The following is a 26,918-nucleotide window of genomic DNA, read 5'->3' on the forward strand; positions in this document are numbered from 1 at the left end:
GTTCACATGTGTTGTCTGGACCCTCTTCAACACCACCACATACCAATTGAATGTAGCTAATACTACATGGAACCCAGCGTGGCTGCAGCCACCTTTGCTACATACGATTCATACATGCATCTTCTAAACACACAAAACATACAGTACACACTTATGACATCCATGTCTCTGATTGGCTGGGTAGAGGACCCGGTGCAAGGGGCTGGAAGAAAACTTTAAAAAGTGTGAGAGTACAGTTGACACTTCTCTCTGCCACAGGTGGGTAAAAGGCCTGCCTTCGCCACTATGAACGGTATTCCTGCCACAACTGTCTTTCATCCAGAGTCTAGTAAAATGACAGCACTCTGTTTCATCTCAAGAACGTTAAAAACACATATACTTCAGCATTTACCCAACTTTAAAAGGGTTAGTGTGTACTTAATTGGTAAGTCAACAATTAACTTAATTTTTAGCAAAGGCTCTGAGGCTTATGAAATGCGTACCTGTTTCTTTCAAGGATTTCCTTTCTCAAGTTTTACTGCTATAGAGGAAACAACATCCTTTCCCATATACAAGCGTCCCTCCAGGATCTTGTGTATCGATATTTAGCCTACCGTTCTTCTAATACTCCGACCACATCAACTGTTCACCAGACCCATCTTTCATGTTCTGTTTTCAACCTCTGCTAAATTGTTTGCTGTAACAAAGATATTAAGAGAGGGGCATTTGCACACTAAATGAAGCATTCACTTTTATTTGCATTGTTAAAAACGTAATTAAACTGCTTGATACTCTGCATGCCTGCTTTCTTATTTACTGACGGCTAGGGCCTGCTTTAAAAATAAAAAAAATGGCATTCAGCGAATTTATTTATTTATTTATTTATTGAGCTTATAGAGCGCGACAGCTACCCAAAAGGGTTTCCCGGCGCTACGAGACAGTGTACTAGAGGACAATAAGGTTACTACCATGCAAAACAGGAGGATTTATTGATTGAACAACCAGGTCTTAATGGCTCTGCGAAAATGGACATAACTAGTTTCGTTTCGAATGGTCAGAGGGAGAGAGTTCCACAGTTTGGGGCCCACTAGAGAAAAAGACGCCCATTCTGGCAAGTCGGACCTTAGGCAAGCTAAAAAGGCCATGAGATGACAAACTCAAGCAGCGGGCAGGAGTGTACATATGCACCAGAGATTGTAAGTATCACGGGTCAATACCCCATTTTATTTTGTGTATGTAGCTGAGAGTTTTAAATTTAACTCTGCTCTCGACCCATAGCCAATGTAATGCACAGAGATGTCCTGAGATGTGTTCCTTTCTGTGAACTTTACATAACAGCCTAGCGGCGGCATTTTGGACTAGCTGAAGGCGTCTAGTGACAGCCTGTGATGCCCCTAAATAAAGAACATTGCCATAATCTAACCGTGAAGTTATCAGTGCATTGATTACGGACTTCTGTGTGTCACCCGGCAGCGAATAGCATCAGAAGCAGCTTGCCAATGGTCTCCTGCACCAATGTCTGCTCCCCTTGATGCCTAAAGCCCACATTCACAAAGTGTAAGCTATCCTCCTTTATGATAACGGGATACCATCCTTGGTCCAGAGTTGGTATCTGAACAAATGTTTTCGACTGCAATTGTGATCTCAAATGATTGATTCTTTACATTCCGGCTTGCATGGCGGCCTTGGACGGACCTTTCAAGATCTCTACTCTTTATGCACAGTTGTTCGCAAATAGTATTTTGTGAATTGTAGTCATTTCTGGAATGCATTTCATTTTGCATTTTTGCACTTGCAAAGTCAGGGGTTTCGTGAATTGTAGACTTTAAGACTACATTAATACATAGTACTTCGGGTGTAAGTATATGTTTATTAGTCTTATCGTAATAAAATATATAGTTTACTAAAATATCGTGTAGCATGTCGTTTTCGATGATATTTTTGTTAAATAGTTGTCGCAGTTGTGAAATTTGTTTGTATTTAATTTTAAATAGTTTAATGCTATTTATATTTATTGTAAAACATGTTTGAATAGTTATTGTGTATTATTCTAAAATGAATTTATTTTCTTACAACAATATATTTTTAATAACATCTATAGTAGCGGAATGTTGGGTTTATGGGGAAAAAGGGTAGGGTGATTTTTAAGGTATCTGTTAATATTTTTAGTTATTTTAAATATATATTTTTTAGATTTTTATTAGCAATGGCAAAAATTGGAAATGTACAATTTTAAATATATATGCAAGCAAAAACATTTTCATTTTTGTCCTTGATAATGTTAGAATTGTATTTTTTTAAATGTAAGTTATAGATGTATGTTGAAAATCATTCTTATTTCTAAAATGTTATAATGTTATTATTTACTTAATTTTATGTTTATGTTATTGTATTATCTTGTGCCTTTGATAATGAAAAGGGAAATATTAAGAAAATGTGTCTGAATTGTTTTAATATTCATTACAGTAATTTCAAATAAATTATTGACATTTTCTTAAATATACATTTTATTAACATTCATTGTATAATTAAAAAATTGAATTTATTATATTTTAGTACAAAATGTATATAAAGCATTAAGAAGTTTATTTTAAATAAAATGATGAATAATATTTTTATTAGTGGGATGTTGGGTTCAGATGGGAATTGGGTGAGGAGAATTTTTAAGTATTTGCTAGTAGATTTATATTTTATTTAATGTTTTTAAGTATTGCGTTTTAATCACTTTTAAATATATAACATTTATATTTAATATTGTAATTTTTTGCTAGAATTTAATTATAATTTGACATTATTTTTGAAGTTTTGATGTGTGTATATAAAATATATTTTACTTTTGTGTATATGTATACTTTATGTATATATTGTGTTACATTGTAATTAAATTATGTTATTTTAATAATGTATTTATTTGTTAAAAAATAGAATTTATTTAAATTTCGAAATAAGTTTATTATGTAATAGTTTCTAATTTGTATGATATTTATATTGTTAGCGAAGGTTTAGTAAAGAATGAAAATGTAGATTATAGATCTTTCACTGATGTTATTATTTGTATTATTTCTAAATTTAGTTATATGATTGCTAAAAGTCATTTTTGTTTATTAAATGTTCATATTTTTGTTTTGTTTTATTTGATATTGTTATATTTTTATTTTTGAAGTACATATGTAAATTGTAAGTATGCATTGTTTATTATATTTATTGTATTTATAATATTTAGGATTTCGAAAAATTATATACCGACTTGTGGGAATATTCATTGTTACAAAGAAAAACCAAAGGTGATGATGGACGGAGCGTTGACAATACAAACACTCACCCCCAGTCAACTGATCTGGGTTTAATCCATCACCGTTCTTTAGCTCACTCCGCCACCCCAGTTCAGACATGGCTATATGCAAATCAGTCTGACCCTGTGCCTTCTGGGAACAGTCCAGCCCGAACTGCCAAGCCATGTCTTCCCTGGACCGGAATCAAGCTTCCCAGGACCGGTTTCTGGCATTACAGCCGTCTTCAGCCGGGCTTGCTTGACTCCAGTGGCAAAGTGAGCAAGGGACTCACGTCTGAGCATACCCTGCCAACTTAGGGCGAACAAAGAAAAACCAAAGGTGATGATGGACGGAGCGTTGACAATACAAACACTCACCCCCAGTCAACTGATCTGGGTTTAATCCATCACCGTTCTTTAGCTCACTCCGCCACCCCAGTTCAGACATGGCTATATGCAAATCAGTCTGACCCTGTGCCTTCTGGGAACAGTCCAGCCCGAACTGCCAAGCCATGTCTTCCCTGGACCGGAATCAAGCTTCCCAGGACCGGTTTCTGGCATTACAGCCGTCTTCAGCCGGGCTTGCTTGACTCCAGTGGCAAAGTGAGCAAGGGACTCACGTCTGAGCATACCCTGCCAACTTAGGGCGAACAAAGAAAAACCAAAGGTGATGATGGACGGAGCGTTGACAATACAAACACTCACCCCCAGTCAACTGATCTGGGTTTAATCCATCACCGTTCTTTAGCTCACTCCGCCACCCCAGTTCAGACATGGCTATATGCAAATCAGTCTGACCCTGTGCCTTCTGGGAACAGTCCAGCCCGAACTGCCAAGCCATGTCTTCCCTGGACCGGAATCAAGCTTCCCAGGACCGGTTTCTGGCATTACAGCCGTCTTCAGCCGGGCTTGCTTGACTCCAGTGGCAAAGTGAGCAAGGGACTCACGTCTGAGCATACCCTGCCAACTTAGGGCGAACAAAGAAAAACCAAAGGTGATGATGGACGGAGCGTTGACAATACAAACACTCACCCCCAGTCAACTGATCTGGGTTTAATCCATCACCGTTATTTTGCTCACTCCGCCACCCCAGTTCAGACATGGCTATATGCAAATCAGTCTGACCCTGTGCCTTCTGGGAACAGTCCAGCCCGAACTGCCAAGCCATGTCTTCCCTGGACCGGAATCAAGCTTCCCAGGACCGGTTTCTGGCATTACAGCCGTCTTCAGCCGGGCTTGCTTGACTCCAGTGGCAAAGTGAGCAAGGGACTCACGTCTGAGCATACCCTGCCAACTTAGGGCGAACAAAGAAAAACCAAAGGTGATGATGGACGGAGCGTTGACAATACAAACACTCACCCCCAGTCAACTGATCTGGGTTTAATCCATCACCGTTCTTTAGCTCACTCCGCCACCCCAGTTCACAACACAACATGCACAACATGCCTTCAACATGCTCACTCCGCCACCCCAGTTCACAACACAACATGCACAACATGCCTTCTTGACATTGTGGCGGGCGGTGCTGAGAGCACCGACCGCCACAATGTCAAGAATGCAGGATGCGCCCGCCAGTGTGGCGGGCACATCCTAATGTCACCAACGGGACTCCCCCCCACAAGTGGCAGGCAGTACCGTTCCACGAAAAGAACGGCGGGTGGGCAAAGCCCGCCCGCCATCCTAATGACCCCCTTAGTGACCCCTTTAGTGTTTAAATTTCCTCAGAATGGTTGAGATTGGACTCAGAATAGTAAATGTAACCCCTTTAGTGTCCAACACCTTCCCCAAAATGGTTTAAATTGGAGTTGGAATAGCACATCTCGCCCTTTTAGCATTCAACACCTTCCCCAAAATGGTTGACAGTGGGGTGGGAATAGTTTCCAGAGCTCTGCGGTCTGCCAACCCAAGTGGTGGGGTTTTAGTTTTAAGTTGAACCTTTAGGGGTTATTTTATGTTCATAACTGTGTTTATTTTGCTTACTTTAAAAATGCCTTTTCCAGGTGTATGAGTGTTGAGTTGGATTTCTCAGTGTGAAGTGCTTAGTGTATGCTGAACTGCTTTTTTTGTATCTAAGTATTAAAATATATATATAAGAAAAGAGAGAGTATAGTAATGTATTTTTAGATTTGAGTTTTAAAATTATGTTCGGTTATATTAAGTAAGTACAGTTTATTTTGGTTAATTATAACCATCCACTATTAAATTTCTATCCTAATTGCATGCATGCCCACCTAAGGCACCACAATAAATATCCCTGGATTCTATGCACAATGATATGATAGTGTTAAAAATAATGAAAGCCAAATGTGCCGTTAGTGTCCTCTTACACAACATAAATGAAAATGCATATAATAATGTTCAGCACATTATAAAATACAGTCTCAGCATAAAATGTTCTGTACTACAAATCCAGCTATATATAATTCGCACTGCCTCCTTTGCCCTCGTCTAGTTCCTTTCCAATAAAAGCTGGTCAAATGTATTCATAACTTTAGGGAAAGGAATGGACACCATTGGAAAATCACCTCTCAAGCAAAACATTTTTGCCTGTTGATGTCTTTATTATGAACGAACGAAATAGTGGTTGTAGCCAACATTTCTGTTCCGGTAAGATACATGGGCAGACACAATAAATGCAGTACAGTCTCTTGCAAACACAGTCTGCAACTGTTCGATGATGGCGCCTCCGTCCATTTTGTTAACAGGCCTAGTGAAGCAAAAAAACAAAACAAATCCTAATTGCATCAACCATATTTTCTTTTATACGTTTGTAGCTTTCTGCTAGATATTTTTGGTGCTGAAGACGCTTCTGTGAATTCATTAAGATTTCCTTGTCTCTCAGAAATTAATACCATTTTGGCTGCTTGTTTATGATCAGTTACAAAACTTGCTATATACTTGTTCTTGGAACCACTTGTTATCTACTTTGATATCCTTCAAGGCAGAAGACAAGTCAGCCATCCAAGGGTTTCATAATTTCCCACTCTGCATCTCTTTCCATATGCATGTTTAAAGTTTACAATCCTCAGCATTGACGAGGCAGTAAGAAAATACTCCTTGTGTTTGATTCTCCAGTTTGTAGCCTGGAGTGACACCTCCCTCGCCAGTGCCTTATCACTGACTACAACGCCTGGTGTTGGGACCACCTGTTATTAGACAGGTTTGGCAAGCAACAGGTCAGTTTTGGAACCCTTAACCCCCTTCTTATCGCAGTTGCACGGAGTAAATCTGGAACCCCCTTCCACATTTGCTTAACCCATTTCTTCCATCTGACTTTAACTGCTCTCCCAAATGTGGCTCCTAACTCCATAAGAGAACTTGACATTAAACTAGAGCTGGCCAGGCGCCTCTCAATCTAACAAAAATGCATCTAAGAACTTAAAACACAGACTCCTCAAATCTCACCCAGAAACTCTAATCTCTGACCCATACTTCTGTTCGCATAAATTAGCTATAATTAGTGATCTTATCTTCTACACAAAAAGACAAGCACAATGGAAGAAAGCCCTATATATATACTCTTTGCTCTTAATCACTACTTCCAGGAAAACTCCTCATGGTCTAAGACTCGGATGAACCAAGCGCTCCTGCTCAATCATCTCTCGAGCTCCCCACTTCTCCTTCATGCCTAACACTATCCCCACTCAGACATATCTTTCACAGGTTCTCCCAGAAAAGCAATATTCCAACACCACAACCCGAAGCACCCCCTCATCACCTGGCCCCTTGTCCCAAACTATGGCCGCTCAGTTCCATGCATCTCTTGAATCCAGACTAGGTGATATTAAACTGGTCTTCAACAAGCAGATCTACAGAGCCTCATAAGCATCACCACAAAGCTGGTGACCAATGGCCCAATAGGACTCTGATGAACATCAGTCGCAACCACGCTCGATCCTTTAACTTCCGCACTAGGCTGCCTTCATAGATCTCTTCCTCTCCTCAACTGAGATGGAGAAGCATACCCTAACTTAAAACCCCCTACTGGCCCATTAGACTGAATGAGTGACTACCAGACTGTGACATTCACACCCTTCTTCTTACTAGTCCCCCCTAGTCACGACATCACTAGATTAGCTGCAGCTAACAGACTGGGTGGTTTGGTTGCCTGCGTTCACCATAACAATCTCTCAGTGAAACAGTCACAAACTCTACCCTTTTGCGAATACCTTTGAATTGATATTGCAAGTAACAATAGACCACGTTGCAAACTTTACATGATCTACCATCTACTGGGAGACAACCTTCAATTCATGGAAATCATCTCAACCAAAGCTGGGCATCAAGACACCCAAATCTTTCTTGGATATCTCAACCTACTCTGGAAGTACCCCAATGACCCTGCAGCAAACAGTCTTAAAACCTTCCTCGCTGACCTTGATCTGACCAAAATCTACGACAGCCCTACACTTAATAAGGGTATGACCTTGGACCTAAACATTGTGCAGATGAACACCATCCAACTTGAATCTATCTTCCCATTCGACTTGACAGACCGCCACCGCTTTACCCTACTCATCACAGATGCTGTGAAAACATAAAAGCTCAACTAAAGAAACCAATGGAAAAGGAGCATGCAAACATAAACCTCAATGAACTGACAGCCCTCAGCAATAGCATTGTGCCCTCTCCGGTGGGCATGTTAGATGTCCAAGTCCTTACAGATCAATACAACAATTCCATGATGAACATTCTAGATTCGATTGCACCCGTACAACTACAAAGAATGTCCACCAAAGACTCCAAATTGTGGTTCAAAGGCAGCCTAAATGCAGAAAGATGTAATCGGGAGACCAGATGAAAAATCTTGGCAATTCTCTCGATCCCTCAAACACCTCAAGAGCTTAGGATCGCTGAGGAACATCTATAACAAACGCATCAGAAGTGCAAAAGCGAATTTCTTTAGAACCAAACTAGATCTAGCCAGAAATCGACCCAAAAACGGGTTGTACTTGTCAAACTCCAGTTGAATAACCAATCTAATACTTCTACAATTGGGTCTAGTTTGCTGCCTAATTGCGTGGAATTTGCCTTTGGTCTGGGAAAGACAGAAATAATTGAAAATGATGTGGGGACAGCAAGGGAGCACCTTCCTGTCACACCACATATCAGCCTACCTCCTCACTGGATAGCTGAGCCCTCATGTCTCCCAAGGCACCCCCCCTAAAAACAACTCTTCTTGGAACACATTCAAACCCTTTGATGAAAGTGACATTCTCAAACTTCTAACAGCTCTGAAACCCTCAAACCACTTCAGTGACATGTAACCATCGAATATCTTCAGAGTGATCAAATCTTCTATATTCTCACTTTGGACCAAGATAGTAAATGCCTCAATACTCCTAGGCACTCTTTCGAACTGCCTAAAAGTTGAACAGGTAAACCCTTTTTTTTAAAAACCCACAGCAGATTGCGCAGACCTATACAACTTCCACCCAGTCTCCAACATTCTGACTTTGGCAAAACTCCTTGAAAAATATGTCCCGGTCCAACTATGCAACCACTTAGAACAATTTCAACTCCTAGACCAATTCCAATCCAGCTTTAGCCAAGGCCCCATCACTGAATCGCCTCTCACACTCATGGTGGGCAACATGCTAAAAATGCTTGATCATAATGAATCCTGCCTTTTAATCCTCCTCGAACTATTGTCTGCTTTCAATACGGTTAAACATTTTTTTAAAACATATTTTTATTGGCATTTAAAAGATATCAGGACAATTTGAACTTCAAACACATTAAGACAAATAATAGTTTGCACCAATCATAACTGGTGAGCTCGGTAGTGTACGGTGAAGCTGCTCGGATGCAAAGTGACAATAGTGGTGGTCGGGGCTGTGTGAATGCCATGAACAATAAAAAGAACCCAGGGACACAATAACCGGGGAGAGGTACAGGGAGGTACTGGGTATAGGGGTCAGATGCGGTGTCTGAGTAACGTGAGGCTCACCAATTTGTGCAGTCATACGCTATATAATGATGGGGAGGATGGCGTGCAGGCCAGGTGCGGGGTTCCGATCACCCATTGTAGTATAACGCGTAGTGTGATTGGCATCATCCCTAATGTGCCGTCGGGAAAGGTCTAATGTGTGCAATTGTGGATTGCTCAGGCAGATGGGGATCTGCAGGGACGGGTGCGCCTGCGCCCAGATCGTCACTGGGTGAGGATTGCTTGAAGCGGTGTAACAGGAGAGCCCACTCCATGGAGATGGGGTGTTTACGTATCCCCTTTACTTCTTCCTCACGTAATGTCTCCTCCTCCGCGGCCGCCGAATTTATGTAATGCTCCCACCCATGCTGCAAGCGGGGGGCCTGTGGGGCATCGCCAGTGCATAGTTATGCTCCTCTTGGCTAGGAGGACGGCGAGCGAAGTGAAGCGGAGGTGCACTTTGAGATGTTTCTGTGTGCGAAATATGCCGAGTGCGCTAGCTTCCCATGTGTTGAGGTGTGTGAGTCCTGTGAGGTCCCCCAAGGTGTCATAAACTGTTTGCCAAAAGAATCGGATAGTGGGGCAACTCCAGAGCATGTGCTGAAGGTCTGCATCCCGCGATTGGCATCTGGGGCAAAGGAACTGCGTGTCAGGGTGAAACTTCTGAAGGCGTGCGGGTGTCAGATACGCTCTGTGGAGTATATAAAATTGTATGTTTTTGAAGCGTGCGTTTCTGGAAACCTTTTTAGGGTATTCGAGGGCTCTTGCCCATTCTTTCTCATGCAGTGGACGTCCAATGTCCTCATCCCAAGTGGTGCGTAAAGTCGTTAAGGATGTGTGGGTGAGTTCCCGGAGGGCTTTATAAAGCCACGTGACTAAGTGTCGCCCCACTCCCATGTGTAAGACTGTATGTATGAGCAGATGTGTGGTTGGCTCCCCGCCCGCAAGGTTGTGAAGTGGACGGTAACTCTTGAGGAGTTGTCGATAAAGCAGGAACTGGCCCAGGGGGAGACCATACCCATCGATGAGCCGTTGAAATGATTTAAACTGTCCATCCTCAAAAAAGGATTCCATGTCGTTGATCCCAGAGTCTGTCCATGCGGTGAGCATATTAGCCGTGTAATGGCCTTCGCCTTTGGGCCATCCGACGAGTGGGAACATAGGGGAGTAAGGGGGTGTCCCCGGTGCTAGGCGATGCACCCTAAGCATGCACTGGCGGGCTACTGTGACTTGTAGGGGGTATGTTCTCCTAGGCTTGGTACCGGGTAGTAGAAGGCCGGTGAGTTCTGAGATGGATATTCGACGAGTCATGGTATTCGTCTCGTCCGTGTGTCTGCCTGCCGTCCAATAAGATAGCCATTGAAGTTGTGCTGCCAGAAAATAGGATTCGAATGACGGGCCCCCAGTCCACCCTGCGTAATAGGTAATTGCAGTGTCCTCAACGCTATCCTATGTCTACTAGGTCCCCAGATCAATGTGCCGAGCATCGAATTTAGGTCCCGGAAGAAGGTTCTGGGCGGGATCACTGGTAGATTCGTTGAGTGGTATGACAACCTGGGGACTATTATCATTTTTGCGAGAGCCACTCGGCCACTCGGGGCCAAGGGGAGGCTACTCCAAAATCCGATTTGACGATCGGATGCTAGCCATTGCCCTCCGGTGATTGCCCTCTAAGATGTCGGTCGGGGATTGGTAAAGACGAATCCCAAGATAACGGGGGGCCTCTGCGCTCCAGGCCACCCTCTGGCTGCCCATCCAGATGTCTCGGGGGGGGGGGGCAGATTCGGATGAAGGGGGTACACTGTGGATTTGTTCCAGTTTACCTTCAGTCCAGAGGCGTCCGCGAATTCCGTGAGTGTCACCCAGATAGGTGTTAAATCGTCCGTGATGTCTTGTATGTAAAGTAAGAGGTCGTCGGCGTACATGGAGACGCTGTGCACGGTGTCGGCTATGGGAATGCCCCAGCGTGCGCCCTCTTGCCGCAGTCGTATGGCTAGTGGTTCGACCGCGAGGGCAAAGAGGAGAGGCGAAAGGGGACAGCCTTGCCTTGTGCCCATTTGTACCTCGAATGCCGCCGAGATGCGTCTCCCTATGCGGACCCGTGTGGTGAGTTTAGTGTAGAGTAGTCGTGTATACGTTAGGAGAATGGGACCAATATTTGTTCGTTGCAGGACTGAAAATAAATACTGCCAAGTGAGGGTATCAAAGGCCTTTTCAAGGTCCAGAATGAGGCAGGCTGATCGGGGGTAAGTGCCTCTCACTTGATCCTGGACATGAAAAATGCGACGTATATTTTGAGATGTGTTCCTGCCTGGGACGAACCCATTCTGGTCCGGATGGATCAGGGGTCGTATAATCTGTGCGTATTTGTCCGCCAGTATCTTCCCGAGGATTTTACAATCGGTGGAGAGAAGCGTGATGGGACGGTAAGATGCCATGAGTTGCGAGTCACAATACGGTTTTAGGAAGGTGACAATTACCGATTCCCTTAGGGATTCCGGCAACTCCCCTTGTTCAAGCGCAGTAGCGAACATCGTTAGCAACCGAGGGACTAATAAGGGGAGAAAGTCTTATAATACTCCCGTGGGAGCCCATCTAGTCCCGGTGCCTTGTTTCGAGCCAAGGCATGTAATGCTTGGGTAATGTCGGTGGATGTTATTGCCGCGTCCAGTGTCGTCTTATCTGTCTGTGTAATCTTGGGGACCGTCAGGGGGTCTAGAAAATGATCTATTGTGGCTTGCCCGGTTGGGGTTGGGTGACTATAGACTACCGCATAGTAATGTCGGAACGCCAGGAGGATCTCATCCTGAGACCGCACCAAAGCGCCCCGACGGTCGATAACCTCCGTGATAGGTTTCGTGGCAAATCCTGTTTAGCCAGTCACGCGAGCAGCATGCCCGTTTTGTCCCTTTCTTTATGCATCCGGGTGGCATATGATCTGAAATTATACCTACGGAGATGTGCGCAAGCTGCTAGGTATTCTGTTTTGGCAATGGCTATGAGAGCTACTCTCTCTCCAGATAGATCGGTATGTTTAGTGACCGTGGCGATGTGCTGCTTGGCTTTAGCAACCGCCCGTTCCAATGTCCGCTTGGCCTCTATTATTTGTTTGATACATTCCCCCCGGGCCACCACTTTAAATGTGTCCCATTCCACCAATGCTGACAATGCTGTGCCAGCATTGTGGATGAAGTAGTCTTGGATGCTTTGCCCCTGATCTTGTTTAAAGACCTGATCCGTCAGACAATCTCGGGGTAGATGGCAGGTAGGGACTGGGGGATGCGGGGGCCTCCCTCTTAATCGCAATATGTGGGCATCGTGGTCCGATACAATCCTGCCCATGTAATCTCTGTGTAAAATGTTAGGGAGCACCGACGCAGAGCATAAGAATCTGTCTAATCGCACCCGCAGGTTATGTGGGATGGAGTGGAATGAGTACAGTTGGGTGTTTCGATACGGTTAAACATGACGTCTCCTAGACTTACTGGAACAAACAATGGCCCTATCAGGGTCCGTCCTAAGTTGATTCAACTTGCTTCTCCACAACAGAACTCAAAGAATAAAAATTAACGAGTCCCTGTCCAAAGCCACACTGGTCATGTAAGGGGTTCCACAGGGGTCTTCTCGGTCACTCACTCTCTTTAAGCTATTCATGGAGCCTGTGACTTAAATTCTGAAATTATCTAACAGTCATGATCACATATATGCGGATGACAGCCAACTGTACTTGAAAATCTCCTCCACTGAAGGTATTCGGTCCCTCAACGCTATGCAGAAACCTAAAACTGGCTGACCTGCAACCACCTCAAACTAAATTCCCTCAAAAGAGAATTCCTCCTAATCGTCCTACCCAAACATTCTCTCGATATCTATTTATGGATGAAGCAACTAACTGCTCTTAACTGCTCGCCAATCATGATAGATTCCACAAGATCACTGGGAATAACACTTGACAAGAACATGAACATACAGGAGCTCATCAGTATTGCCACCAAAGGAGCGAGCTACCAAATGAACATCTTTAGGACATTAAAACCCTTCCTCCCCCCTGACGACTACAACTCAACTGCTCAAGACCTAATTATTTCCAGGCTGGACTATGGAAATGGAAACCTTTGTGGCCTTCCTAGGTCTACGAAGGCTCCTCTAAGGGCCTCTCTTAAATCTGCTGCAAGACTCATTACAGGAACTAAAAGAAACAGACACATCACTCTGAATCTAAAATCCCCAAACTGGCTCCCATACGAGCCAAGGAATAAGGTACAAATTACCAGTCTGACCCATACAGACTTACACTACAACACCCCAAGGTACTTGGCACAAAAACTAGAGTTATCTGCTGGATGCAGATTCTCTAGAAGCACCAGCACCATGTTGCTGAAATCACAGAAATTCCATAAAAAGAAAACTTTCAACAGACCCTTCCTCCCGAGAATATGGAACTCCCTACCTGATATCAGACTGCTTCCCTCAACTGCATCGTTCAAAAAAGAAGTTAAAATACTACTTGTGAACACATTTCTGCTCTAGTTCACACAATATAAATCAGTGTCTACACCCATGATTATTATTAGAATGTTGGCCATTGTCTAATGTCTTGTCGGCTTTGTCCCGTGGAGGTGTCTTTCCTCAATTTGTGAGCCACTACATTCGGTACCTCTCTTAATTATGTTCCTGTTTCTTCCTTCCGATCATTTGTAAAGAACTCTGAAACCCTCACGGGTCATGTTCGCGCTATATACAACTTTATAAATAAAACGTATGAACAGCTGGTAGTGCACACAACAACTAAAAGTGAAATGTGTTGTGGTGCACGTATCCTCAGTCAACCCTATCCTTTTATAGTGGAAGAAAAGGAAGCTATCCCACAAGGCTTTGGATTTTCCATATTGGATTGGGGAATGGCTTCAGAGAAACAGGAATCCATCATCTTTGTTAGAGGAAAAGAAGTAGGCGATCCTCCCATGACTATAGTCTTCCTGTAAGGAAATCTGAGAAGTTTAATTTCTAAAAAATTATTTGCAGAATGTCTAAACATTTTTCCACTTATGAAGGGGAACTGAGAAGCGGGGTGGTTGGCAGCACACTGCCATCCTCGAGAAACAAGAAGCAGATGTCTGAGTGGGAGCGGCCTCCGAGGTAAGCAGGGCGCAGTCGAACAGAAGTCATTGTCTTATCAGCTTCCCTGAAATTGTCTGAGTGTTTTCAAATGCTGAATATTTTAGGTCACCCAGCATGTTACTCGAAAAACCAACATCACAGTAGACCTGCTCTCTGGCTAGATCTAGTTTGGGATTGGTAAAAAAAAATGAGCTGTCTATCAGCGGTGCATGAACAGTTGAAGCATACCCTCAGGATTGTTCACTAGGCAGATAAGGTTTCCAATTGATCAACAGTTAACTTTCCCTTTAAAAATATGAGGTGCAGATGCCTTTTACCTCATATTCTGGAAAATCTTTAATCCAAAATAGGTGGAAGTATTGAAAAAGAAATTTGATATATATATATATATATATATCAACTCAGCAGAGCTTTAATTGAGAATCAATCATGAAAAATATGACTCTTCCAGGTGAATGGTAATTGAAGTTTACAGGCCCCTGGATCGATACATTGTGTTATTCAAAAGACAGTAAAATTGTGACTTGACTAAGTTGGAAGAAAGATGAGATGACATAAAAAATGTGGGGATAACCAAACTTTATCTTCTGGTTTATACTGAGGGTTGGGAAGGTGTTAAGCATCAGTATGACATATTGGCAATACCTTGGACTTTCAGAGGTTCTCTTGTGCTTCAACTTCCTGGGAAGGGGCACAAGGGCACAAGTTTAGGGCTGCGATTTGTGGGCTTTCCCAGAGGAGGACACTTGTTGGCTGCAGAAATTGTCTTTCTGGGAATGGGTCAGGGACACTTTCTTTGAGTTGTCACCAGACGCATTCTACCGGCCTGGTCTGTGTGTGCCAATGAAAAAGAGTGGAAATCTCTGTAATCCGTTATATTTTCCCTTTTATGATATATGCCTAAAACAGAAATACGTGGCAACAAAAAATAAATAAATGTGGACATGTGGGACCCAACTAACCGCTAGGCGATGCACCAAGAGCGAAGTAGTTGTGCTGTCGCTCATAATGAATGTTGAAGCTCATGACAGGGTTGCCCTATCCATATAGTTTGAATAGTTGGTACAATGGAATTTCAAGTTAAGTGGGGTGCACAAATTAATTTTGAAAATAACATTTTTAAAAAGAATTAGAAAAAATTCGGATGACCGCATGTCACGGTTCATTTAGGGCACCTGTTGTTAGCAGCACTCTTGAACCACAACCGCTGCTAAGTTTTGTTTTCTTACCTGGTCACTATAAGGATTGGAGGCTGTAGGGACAGTCTGGTAGAAAGTAGGCTTCTTTGCTGAGACTGACACATAAGTAGACAGAGGTGCTGTGTGCATCTTCACTCCATGAGTCTACTGACAGTGGAACACTGGAGCAGAAATGGCATCACATACTAAAGGCAGCTCTGGAAGCAGACACCTTGAGTCTGCACAGTATGTCTTCAAAATTCATAATGATCAATTGTGCAGACTCGATTGCTCGGCAGCCCGCCTGCAGCCTCTACCCCACCCTTTACGAACTTGTCACAGAATGGGACAAATCCCACCCTGTTCTGAGTTCGGAAAGGGTGGGGGTGACCATAATCTCCACTCTCTGATTGACGTGAAGCCCCAGCCCTGTAGGGCTTCAGTATGAAATGCCTGGGAATAACTTTACTGCTAGGTAATCAGGGAGTGGAGACTGGTTCTTGAGGCTATGTGTTTGCTGAGCTGATGACCTTACAGGCCTCTGGGCTATGAGATCGTCTGCCCAGCAGATACTTTTGACTTTGAGCCCCATGCCAGGTGTTAGGAACAACAAGCACAACTGGGGTGAGTGGCAGTGTGCAGAAGGCCCCCCACCAGAAGGATTAAGTATGTGGGTATGTTTGTTACATTTTTTAAATAAAAGGAACACTGTAGTGTGAACAAATTGGCTCATTCTTCTGACATGCCCTTGGGGCAAAATAAAGGGGACGGAGCCGCCACGCTCTCCAAAGCAAATTTCACTGTGTGATGGGCCATTTTTTGTGATATCTATCTGTCTTCGTCTTCTTCTCTCACAGTTGTTTTCCAACACTCTTCCATTTGTTGTCTACTTATACTACATAACGACCCAATAATAAATAGGTACAGAATATCAAGTATGGAAATCTCGAATTATCAGAATATTAAAGCCAAAATGTTGAGGACCAAAATATGAACAGGTATGGGTAGGTATGTATAGGTTTACTGTACTTAACTTCACACACACACACACATACACACACACACGCACACATACACGCACACACACGCACACACACACATATATATATATCTTGAATATATATATATATATATATATATACTTATATATATATATATATAGATAGATATACACATATATATATTTTTTTTTTTCAATAAAAATCAAAAGGTCACATGAATGTCATAGTTAGGTTCAGATTTTACATGCCCAAAAACATAGAAATTCAGCAGTTACAGTTATACTTATCTCAAGAAACTATAAACCAGTGCCCTACTATAACTCGCACCGCTGCAATGCACTGTTTTCTCATTAATAATTTTACTGCAAAAGTTGCAGTGATCTTATTAATTAATTTATAAGAGATGCCATTAGTGATGTAATATGTGGGGTAATTAGCAGTGTATTGCTGGTGTGAGTTATAGTTACCAACCATTAAACTGCATTTATAAAAGCAGCCCTTAGAGGGCAAAACATTGTAATGATATTGCATTGCAACCACACAAATGGCCCCTAGAGGACCCTTCAATACATACAATGCTTTTAACCACCTTTAGATCTTTCGAGCTGTAATGAATATAACCATACTCATGACCCTGGAGGGTATAGCACTCCCAGCTGTAGAGCAAAAGCTCCAACCTTGGGAGAGCTTGAAAATATAAGGAAAATCCTGGGGTGATGAATATTTTGGGGTCCCCCCAAGTTAGGGTGGGGACTCCTGAAATCCATTGTTGGGAAAGGGGGAGCCTTCCTGATACTGTTGGTGACCCCGTCGTCCTGGGGTTACATCAAGGGGGGAAATAGTCAAAAATGCATTCAAAATGATAAAGCCCCTCAGAGCATTATGGGGCGTTCCTCAGGAGTGCAGTGAATATTATAGTATCAGCACTCCCACTGAGCCACAACAGCCCTGAAGCTTTTGCTTTTGTTTTTCTTGCTTGTTTCTAGGGGCTCCCAGTCCCACCTGGGCACTCTCAAGTCCCTCAAACATTGGGGGCAATGGCGAGAGCCCAGGCCTCACCACCCTGCTGGCTCCCCCGGGAGCATACACTGCTGACTGCGGCCACAGAAGCCGGCAGCTTCCTTCTCCCTGCTTGCTCCTGCAGGCAGGTTGCTTTCTTCAGCAGTGGCTGCCCTGCTCTCTCCAAAGATGGGCCCAAGGTGGGGGTAAGGCCACCATCATTGAGGGGCATGATGGCACTCCCCTCTCCGCTTTCGATTTGTGGGGGCAGGGGATGGGGTCCCTACCCCCAGGAGAGTAGTACTCCAGGGGGATGGGGTCCCAGGCGAATCGGAGGATGAGGGAAGGGGGGGCCCTTGCATGCCCTTTCCCTGAGGCCATTGTAACTGCTTCCTTGTACCTGGCCCACCCTAGGTCTTATAGATAGCACAGCATCCCACGCTTATTTTTAAACATGTTTAATTTAACAGCTGATTCTCCGCAAATTTGTGGCAAAATTAAAAAAAAAGTGTTGGCCCCTGGGACCCCACCACCAGGCCTAAGGGGTTGGGGTATTCTTACCCTGCCCCCTTCTTTTTTTTTTTTTTCGTTCAACCTTTTTTTTCTTGGGACTAGTCTGAGTCTCAAGATGGCTGGCAACGCTTGTAGCAGGAGATCTGTCAGATCTGCGGAGGATTCGTGTCCCTAGATATACTAATTTCTCTTTTCTTTAACAATTCCAAAACTACTGAGCAAATTTACACCAAATCACAAAAGTCTGGACCATTAGATAGCTTTCAGACAAATTTGGTGTAATTCCATCTAGCAGTTCGGGCTGTTGTCGTGTCTTAAATCCCCATGGGAAATCGCATGGGGAAAACACGTTTTGTGACCCCCCCGCTTGACAAATCACCTCGAAATGTTCAAGACAGCAGCTGAAGTGAGCGGCAAACTAATTTAGAAAATGTCATGAAGATTTGTTAAACAGTGTCAACGTTATTAGCAAAACAAAAAATTATTTGTCTATGGGAATTAGGTCATAACTATACCTACCTTCTCGCCACCGCCATTGGATCAGTAGATGTGGAGTTAAAAATAGCAACTCTAGATATGGTCTGGCCAGTTATCAAGGTCTGAGTGATGTTGTTGTTATACGCGAACGCATGCCCAAGTATGCTATATTAGGGGGAGAGGGAAAGGGGCAGACATGGCGGAACTTCCCTGACATGTAGAACTCCGCCAACTGGCCATTTCATTTTTGGTGGAGGAAAAGGGATACCACCAAACATTGAATTTTGCCTACCACCGACTGATGAATAATGAACGAGGTATATGGGCATGTGCACAGCAGCTAAAAAAAAATTTATAAAGTGTGCGGCTGCCCGCACACGTACCACAAGGTAAGGGATGCCTTGTGGGATCACCAAGACACAAATAAATGAATAACATATGCACTTACCTTATTGATATTTTGGTCCTCGATATTTTAGCTTTGACATTCTTGTAACTCAAGATTTCATGTTTGATATTCCAGACTACAACACTCAATCCTTAACTATGTTGTCTTTGTTAAAAGTATTGGGTACACTTTACAAAACGTTTTAATGAAATCTTTTGTAAAGTGGGCCTAATCCTTTTATCAGGGACACAGTAGCTAAAGATTGAGAATACTTTGTAGTACGTTATAGTACAAAACATACTACAAAGTGTAAATGTTGCCTATATTTATATGTGTGGAGTTCTCCGCCCCAAATGTGGAGTCTGCGCACATGTGCGTATAGATTTTAAAAGTAAATGTTTGAGGGGCACAGGAGAATGGTGGCAAAAGGAGCAGATTTACTAAAGGGGATGGGATTAGGGAGGATTAAGGGGACATTTATGGTGGGTCATGGAGGAATTTAGTGAGGGATGTCACCCACCCATTCGAGTAATCCAATTGATTACTCTGGGGGTGGAGACATGTAACTTAAACGTTTGTAGTAAGTTTACATTCAAAGTATGTGAATACCGAAAGTACTAAACGTACTACAAAGTGTAAACTTACTCAAGAGTGTAGCTTACCTTTGTAAATCAGGGCCACAGTGATAATGTAGTATAAGTAGAAATTGTAAAAAGTGTCATTACAACGTAGAATGATGGGGTACCGCATATTTTGGTGAGGGACACTTGAGACACCCATGCCTTACAGATATTCATAGGGATGAGGCTGAATGGGGGTGGGCCCTGAAGGGTGGAGGAACCCCTGTGCCACAGGACTTACAAAAGCCTGTATTACACTACGACCACTGGGGTTTTTGGGTTGTAATTGCTCTGATATCTTTTTTGTGGCCACCCTCCCAAAAGTATGTGTACTATCCTGTACACATACCAATAAGCGTACTATTGTGGAACGTCTGCTGCACTAACTCATCTCCCATAGAAGTAGGGTTCTGGTTTTTACTGGCATGTGCAATATATTTTTTCTTCGAATTGTTTTTATTGGCATTTCCATTTAGACCAAAATATTAAAGTTTAGGATCTGATTCACAGAGGTAATAAACACTTGATAATAAGTTTACACTTTTGAGTATGTTTACTAATTTTCGGTATTCACAAATTATACTTTTTTAGTAATTTACAATTTTGTAAGAACTTAAACCAGAAAATGCAAGCATGCATTTAAGGTTACAGAACATATGCATCAGTTCCTCGAACTATGTGTATTGTGCATAGGTTAGGTTGTCCATATAAATGCAACCCAATAGGGGTGTGATCTGACAGGCCTCTGGCATGTAGACGTAATTCCTTAATATAAAGAAGATCTACTATGTGCACCAGGGGGTGTTCAATATCCGAAAAAGACCTGTATCATCCCGAAAAGAAGGTATAGCACCCCTCTTTAGGGCAGTAATGGAGCCACACATCACAGAGTCCCATACTGGAGTCTAATGGGGTACAGTCAACAAGGAGAGACCGCAGGGTCAGAATTTGAATGTCCCAGGCGTTACAAAAATGAGGAAAATCACCTAGAGCTGGTATTTTTTCCTCTTCTCTGTAATACTTAAATCAGCATATATACAAGAAGAAGAATGCACTTCAAAATTGTATTCCAGAGTCGCCTTATTGAGTCATGATTAATAGTTAAAGAAAACAAAGACAACGCCATGTTACAAATGAATACGGACCATTTTATATGAACTTCAATTTAAGTATCATGCCTGGGCCTTTTCAGAATCTTAAAACGTGAACAAATGGCCCGTGTTTTCTCTTTGAAAGTGGCATTCCTATCTGTTACTTTCGCAGCATAAAACTGTTTTAGGTTCACATGTTTGTATGCTTCTGCCATCTAGTGGCTAGTCGAGATTAGTTTAAAAAAAAAAGCTAAAGTAGCCTGCAACACATTTTAATAGACTACACTCTTTCAAATTATTTACCAAGAAGAATCTTAAAAGCTTACTCGCTAAAATGCTCTTAACTTGTGAAAATGGCAATCTTTGACAACTTACCGTAAATTGCTTTAGTGGCATGTGGGTTTAGGAGTACCTATTTGCATTAAGACCTATACGTTGACTACTCGTTCACATCATTGCACCAGTCATTACTCTATGAGGAGCAGTGCTGGAAAGTAGGGGGGATCCCGCTGGATCCAGGTTACGGCTGTTATTTCTGGACAAGATGTGGGATCAGGCCGATCCAGGGAAACATGCTGAATTTGTCCTGGTGCCATTTCAGACACCAGGACATAATTCCGAAACGCCCGCACATCTACATTTGTTCGTAGTAGCAACGTGCAGGTGTGAGGAAGTTTACTTACATCAACTTCCAGCTGAGCCAAAAAAGAAAGACCTGATTATAAGCTCCATCAGCCCTTTTTTTCTTCAAGTATCATTCTGGCTGGGAGCCATCCGGACCCTACCACCTAGACGCCAATGCAATGGAAGGAAACTAAGACACATAGCTTATCCCTTCATATTACTTTAGAGCATGGGTACTCACAAACTTTGTGTCGGGGGCCAAAATCACAGTGTGGTTTGTGGCCGAGGGCCCCACCGGTAGGAGTGGGGTCAGTGGGGGGGCGGGGTTAGAGTAAAAAAAATCAAACCCGTTTCAAAACATTAGACAGTGCGATAATGCTGTATTTTAAAAGCAGCTTTAACTACAAAGAGCACATTTTGATAATACTTTCATACACACTTTGACCCCAATTCCATCACAGTCGCTTCTCTCTCTCTCTCTGTCAGTTAGTCTTTATCTCTGTCAGTCAGTCTCTCTCTGTCAGTCAGTCAGTCTCTCAGTCTCTCTCTCTCTCTCTCTCTCTCTCTCTCTCTCTCTCTCTCTCTCTCTCTCTCTCTCTCAGTCAGTCAGTCAGTCTCCCTCTCTCATGCAAACAAAAAATCTGTGCTTAGCATAGTGTGCCACCCTACTGGTATTTTGCTGTTTGTCATTGTATCCAGATATATCGGATACAACCAGTAACATTATACCTGCAACAAGTCAGGACTATTGGTTTTACCAATGGGTGTTAGTTGCATAAGATAAATAAGCAACAACTATGGATTTGTTTTATATAATATATAACATTGAAAATGCTTCAGTTTTGAAATGATGAAACTGTGAAAGAACTAAAACTAGCCTATTTGTAATTACATCAAAGGCTTTGTGCTGCTGTTGAGTTGAGATTTATCTAAGGGCGAAAATGGAGACCCCCATTAGTTGTTTGTTGCATAAGATAAAAAAGCAAAACCAATGGCTTTGTTGTATATAACATTGAGAATGCTTCAGGTCTGAAATGATGAGACTGAAAGAATGAAAACAGTCAATTTGAAATGACAAAGACTTTTTGAGCAGTAGTGCTGCTGCCGAGTTGATATATATTTGTTTCACCCTGAAGGCAAAAATGGAGCCCCAATAGCTACACGTCTCAGCACCTGCTTTTAAGCACCTGGCCCACTAAAAACCCTTCCTGTTAACTCAGGGAGAACAAACTTGCATAAAAAGTACATTTTAGCTGATGATTAACTCACAATTGGTCACAGAATACGGCAACAGCGTTATCTACTGTAGCATGCACTTAAATTAATATGCAAAACCACTCGTAATTAATCGAAAAGAAAAACATACATAACTCTTCTGCCCAAGATTTTAAGCGCCCTTGAAAACCACAAACAATATCTTTACCTTTTGTGTGGTGCATGAACAAGGAGGTCTAGCAACAGAAAACCACAAAATATGGGGGACCAGCAATAGCAATGATGGCATTGGCATACACTTACTGCTTTTCCGGAGATGCGGCAATGGTGCCAGGGGGCCGTGAATCTTGGCTCCATTTTAGCTGGGCACACACTGCTTCCATCGGCGCCTGGTGAGTCCGAGGTAGGTGTGGATAACGGCAGGTAAAGAAAGGCAGCAACTTGCATGCCTTCTTTTAAAAGCTTCACCTGCCGTGACGCAAGCCTATGACTTCACAATAGCAGATGAGGGCAGGGGCCGCAGGTGAGCATGGAGACGTTAAAGGGGTCATTAGGATAGCGGGCCGATCGCCACCCCCCATATGGCGGTGGCGATCCACCCGCCAAAATCCACCACCTGCATGACTTTCCCCCCGCCACATTACGAAGGCGGGGTGGACCGTCCGCCGGTCCGGACCGTCCGCCGGTTTTCCGCCCGTAGGCAATCTGCCTGATTGCCTACTGGGCGGAAAAGCCCAGGAACATGGTGGCGGTGCCCACAGAAAGGCATGCGGTCTTCAACATTGGGGGCCGTAGTGGGCCCCCAGGGATTCTAGGGGGTGGGGGTGCACATGGGGGGTACCTATGGTACCCCCCCTGCTTTTCAATGTACAACGTGGCAGGCACAACGCGGTGCCTGTCACGTTGTGTATTTAAACGCACAACTTGTAGTTGTGGCATTGCGGAGGGCGGTGCTTTCAGCATCGCCTGCCGCAATGTTACAAATGAGGGATGTGCCCGCCAGTCTGGCGGGCGCATCCTAATTGTTGGTGCGAGACCGCCACATGCATTGCGGGCGGTCCCGTTTCCCGGGGCTATTGCGGGCGGACAAAGTCCGCCCACCATGCTAATGAGCCCCTGATTGTCTGCCCATGCCCCTTTGACCTTTTCTCAGCAAAGGCGGTCCCCGAGGAATCGCAACAGCAGTAATGGCGCCAAGTCTGTGACTGATGTTGTTTTCCATGGGGCCGCAAAGAAAGGTTTGGTGGGCCGTAAGTGGCCCGCGGGCCGTACTTTGAGTACCACCGCTTTAGAGAAACTGTTGGACTTGGCCCTTTTTGCAGGGTTATCCCCAAACATTTTGCCTTCTTCCTCCTATTTATTCTGACCTGTTTTTGCTGGATTTAGGACTCTGGGCACTTTACTACTGCTGACTAGTGCTAAAGTGCAAGTACTCTCTGTGTAAATTGTATTGGTGATTGGTTTATCTATGATTGGCATATTTGATTTACTAGTAAGTACCTAGTAAAATGGACCAGGTGTGCCCAGGGCCTGTAAATCAAATGTTTCTAGTGGGCCTGCAGCACTGATTGTGCCACTCACATGAGTAGCCCTGCAAACATGTCTCAGACCTACCACTGCAGCGTCTTTGTGTACAGATTTAAACTCCCATGTCGACCTGGCAAGTGCACCTACTCGCCAGGCCCTACCCTTCCCTTTTACTACATGTAAGCCATCCATAAGGTAGGCCCAACACAGCCTGATGGACCGTGTGGAGTGTATTTAAAAGGCAGGACAAATATTGGTATCCTCCCCTGGGAGTAAGAAACCAATGCACCGCTTTGCTTTTCTGACGCCTCGCCTCCCCTGCGCTTCGCACCGTCTTTGAATTTTAACTATCCAAGGTACTTTGTGCTAAAAGTGACACATCCATACATTCCTATGGACTACATTTGCTTAACCTTTAAAAAGTGATATATTTGCTTATGTTTGTTGTTTTTGTTGTTGTTTTGATCTTGTTTTATTCAGATACATATTGGTTATTTTCTCAAACTGATGTGGACTCATTTTGTAGCGTTTTGTTTGTGTTACTGTATATGTACAAATACTTTTCACATTGCCTCTGAGATAAGCCTGACTTCTCATGCCAAGCAACAAAGAGGGTGAGCACCTGTTATCTTAGCTGTGTGACTCCCTTACCCTGACTAGAATGAGGGTACCTACTTGGACAGGGTGCCAACCTTTGCCAACTGGAGACCCCATTTCTGACAGAAACTATTACTGCAAGAGTAATGTAAGACTATGAATGTAATGTGCTTGTACTGCAAGAATGAACGACTTTCTTTGTGTATTGGTAAATACAATAAGAATTTAAATGGCACCTACTAATTTATTTTACATTTAATTCTTTTATAGCACTGCGCATCCCAGTGTAGGGTGTCAGAGCACTTTATTTCACACACAGAGACACAATAAATGAAACAAGTGTGTAAATCAATCTACAGGAAATCTTTAATAAGACAAAGAGCGTAATAAGGTGTAGGAATCGCATATCATCCATACTTGTAGACATTATATTTTAAGAGTGAATGGTTGAGAGAAACAGAAAGTCAGGATATAACATGTAATGTAGTGATTGTGGTTGTCTGTACTAACATGACTTTAATGCTTCAAGAAGGAACCCTTCTTAGTGATCTTGAATAATAATAGATTGAGAAACAAAACAATAGGCATCCAAACCCATGACTTTGTTTGCACTCAGCTCCTTGATGCCTGTAAATAGATCACTATGCTGTATTAGAAGTATTGCAACCTACGAACCTATAGTCATAATATGACCTCGGTATCTACAGCAGTAGTCTACTTATCTAGCTAAATAAAATACTCATCTGGGATCTACATGTCACACAATGTGCTTTGCAGCAGACACATTAACCCTTTATGCTACGTTATGAGTCAAAACTAAGACTGGACAAAATAGAGAACTCTCCCACAACTGTGTTAACCACAAGTTATCATACTTCTAATATAATCCCCTCAAAATTGCTGGGCACATGATCTCTGCGGCAGGTGTCTTAACCCTGTAAGATACTTTAAAATGTAGCGTTTTTGTGACCAATTAAGTAATCTAGAACAAATTTCCTATTACACATGTCCATGTTGCCACTTTATGTGCAGAAGATTTTTTGTTTATATGTATATGTTGACTGTCAAACTCAGTTTTTCAAGCTTTGCCCAATGTGGGTCACCCCCTTTCATCCGCCACATTATTACAAATTATTTCCAATTCCAGCACTGGACTGATGAGAAGTATCCAACTTTTCTGACAGACCCACTATAGTCCTACGTTTCTTTCTAAAATTCTCCCCAAGGTTTAGATATACTTTACTACAAAAGGTCCCTCCTCACCACCAGAAATCCTTTTTAGTATCTTCCTGATTGATGTCTATGTAGTCCCTTATGTCACTAGAGAACCTTTATAAATCTATTGCTTTTTTTAAATTAAGAATTATTGTTTGCACTTTCTGTTACTGTATTCGCAAGAAGTTTTGATCATATCCTTAACAAGCCTAAAGGTAGATAGCTGACTTGCTTGCAAGGTGCTAAGAATACATTTGCGCCAGCTTGTTTTTCTCTGCAAGTTTTGGAGTTTGAGAGCAACCTAAGTATATAAAAAGAAGAATAGAATGACGATGAAGGCATTTGATAAAAATGTAAAATAATTTTTGTTAGCAGGTTGTAGATGGGATACTTTTGCCTTTTGGAAATGGGGATTGGTATAAAAGTAAGCCAATGGAATGATACAGTTTGGTCACATGATATATTAAAGTGTGTAGAAGTTCTTCCCTGGAATTTTGAGTTTTGATGGGGGAAAGATGGAGAGGAAAAGAGCAGAGAAAAGAAAGCATAGAGAAGAGGTCACTTGTCATAAAGGGAATGAGAGAGGTAAAAATAGATTTACATGATCGGCAGTCTCTTCCAGTAGATCTGTGCAAGAAGGTTAAAATACAGCACATTATGAAAGATTTGAAAAAGTAAAAAAGGCGTTTGAGGCAGAGAAGGCCAAAAGGAGAAGGTATAAAATTCATACAAGGGATGATTATTTTTCATCTAGATCATCCTCTCCGAAAGCTGATCCTTCATCAAAGGGGAAATAAACGAGAAGGAAAGAAATGCAGCAGAATATGACACACCTGAGGGACGTTCTGGGTTGTCCTTGACCTGAGGTCACAGATGATGAATCTTCAAGTTTGTTCTTTCAATATGGAAAACAATCTGGCCCTACTTTTACAAGAAAAGGTGTGCTCATTAATCATTAGGGTACGGAAGATTACATTGGAATCATCTTGCAGTTCCAGGATGCATACAGAAAATGTATTTATGGGCAGATTTAGGATCTGTGCTGGCCCATGCTGTTAAAGTTGACTCAATATTGGCAACTCCTGCAGGCAAGACATTGGTGAGTCCAGAAGGTTCAACTCCCTTGCATGAGGTTCATAAAAAGATGAATGAAGAAGATGTATGCAGCAATGA

The 26,918-nt window shown here is 42.8% G+C and overlaps 1 protein-coding gene across 3 annotated transcripts in view; it reads left to right on the forward strand.

Moving 5' to 3' along the window:
• Positions 1–26,918, forward strand: part of SLC49A3 (solute carrier family 49 member 3) — a 484,926-nt gene that overhangs the window by 427,471 nt on the left and 30,537 nt on the right. The gene's annotated exons all lie outside the window — the stretch shown is intronic.

Source organism: Lissotriton helveticus, chromosome 2_1, assembly GCF_964261635.1.
Source record: "Lissotriton helveticus chromosome 2_1, aLisHel1.1, whole genome shotgun sequence".
Lineage (NCBI taxonomy): Eukaryota > Metazoa > Chordata > Amphibia > Caudata > Salamandridae > Lissotriton > Lissotriton helveticus.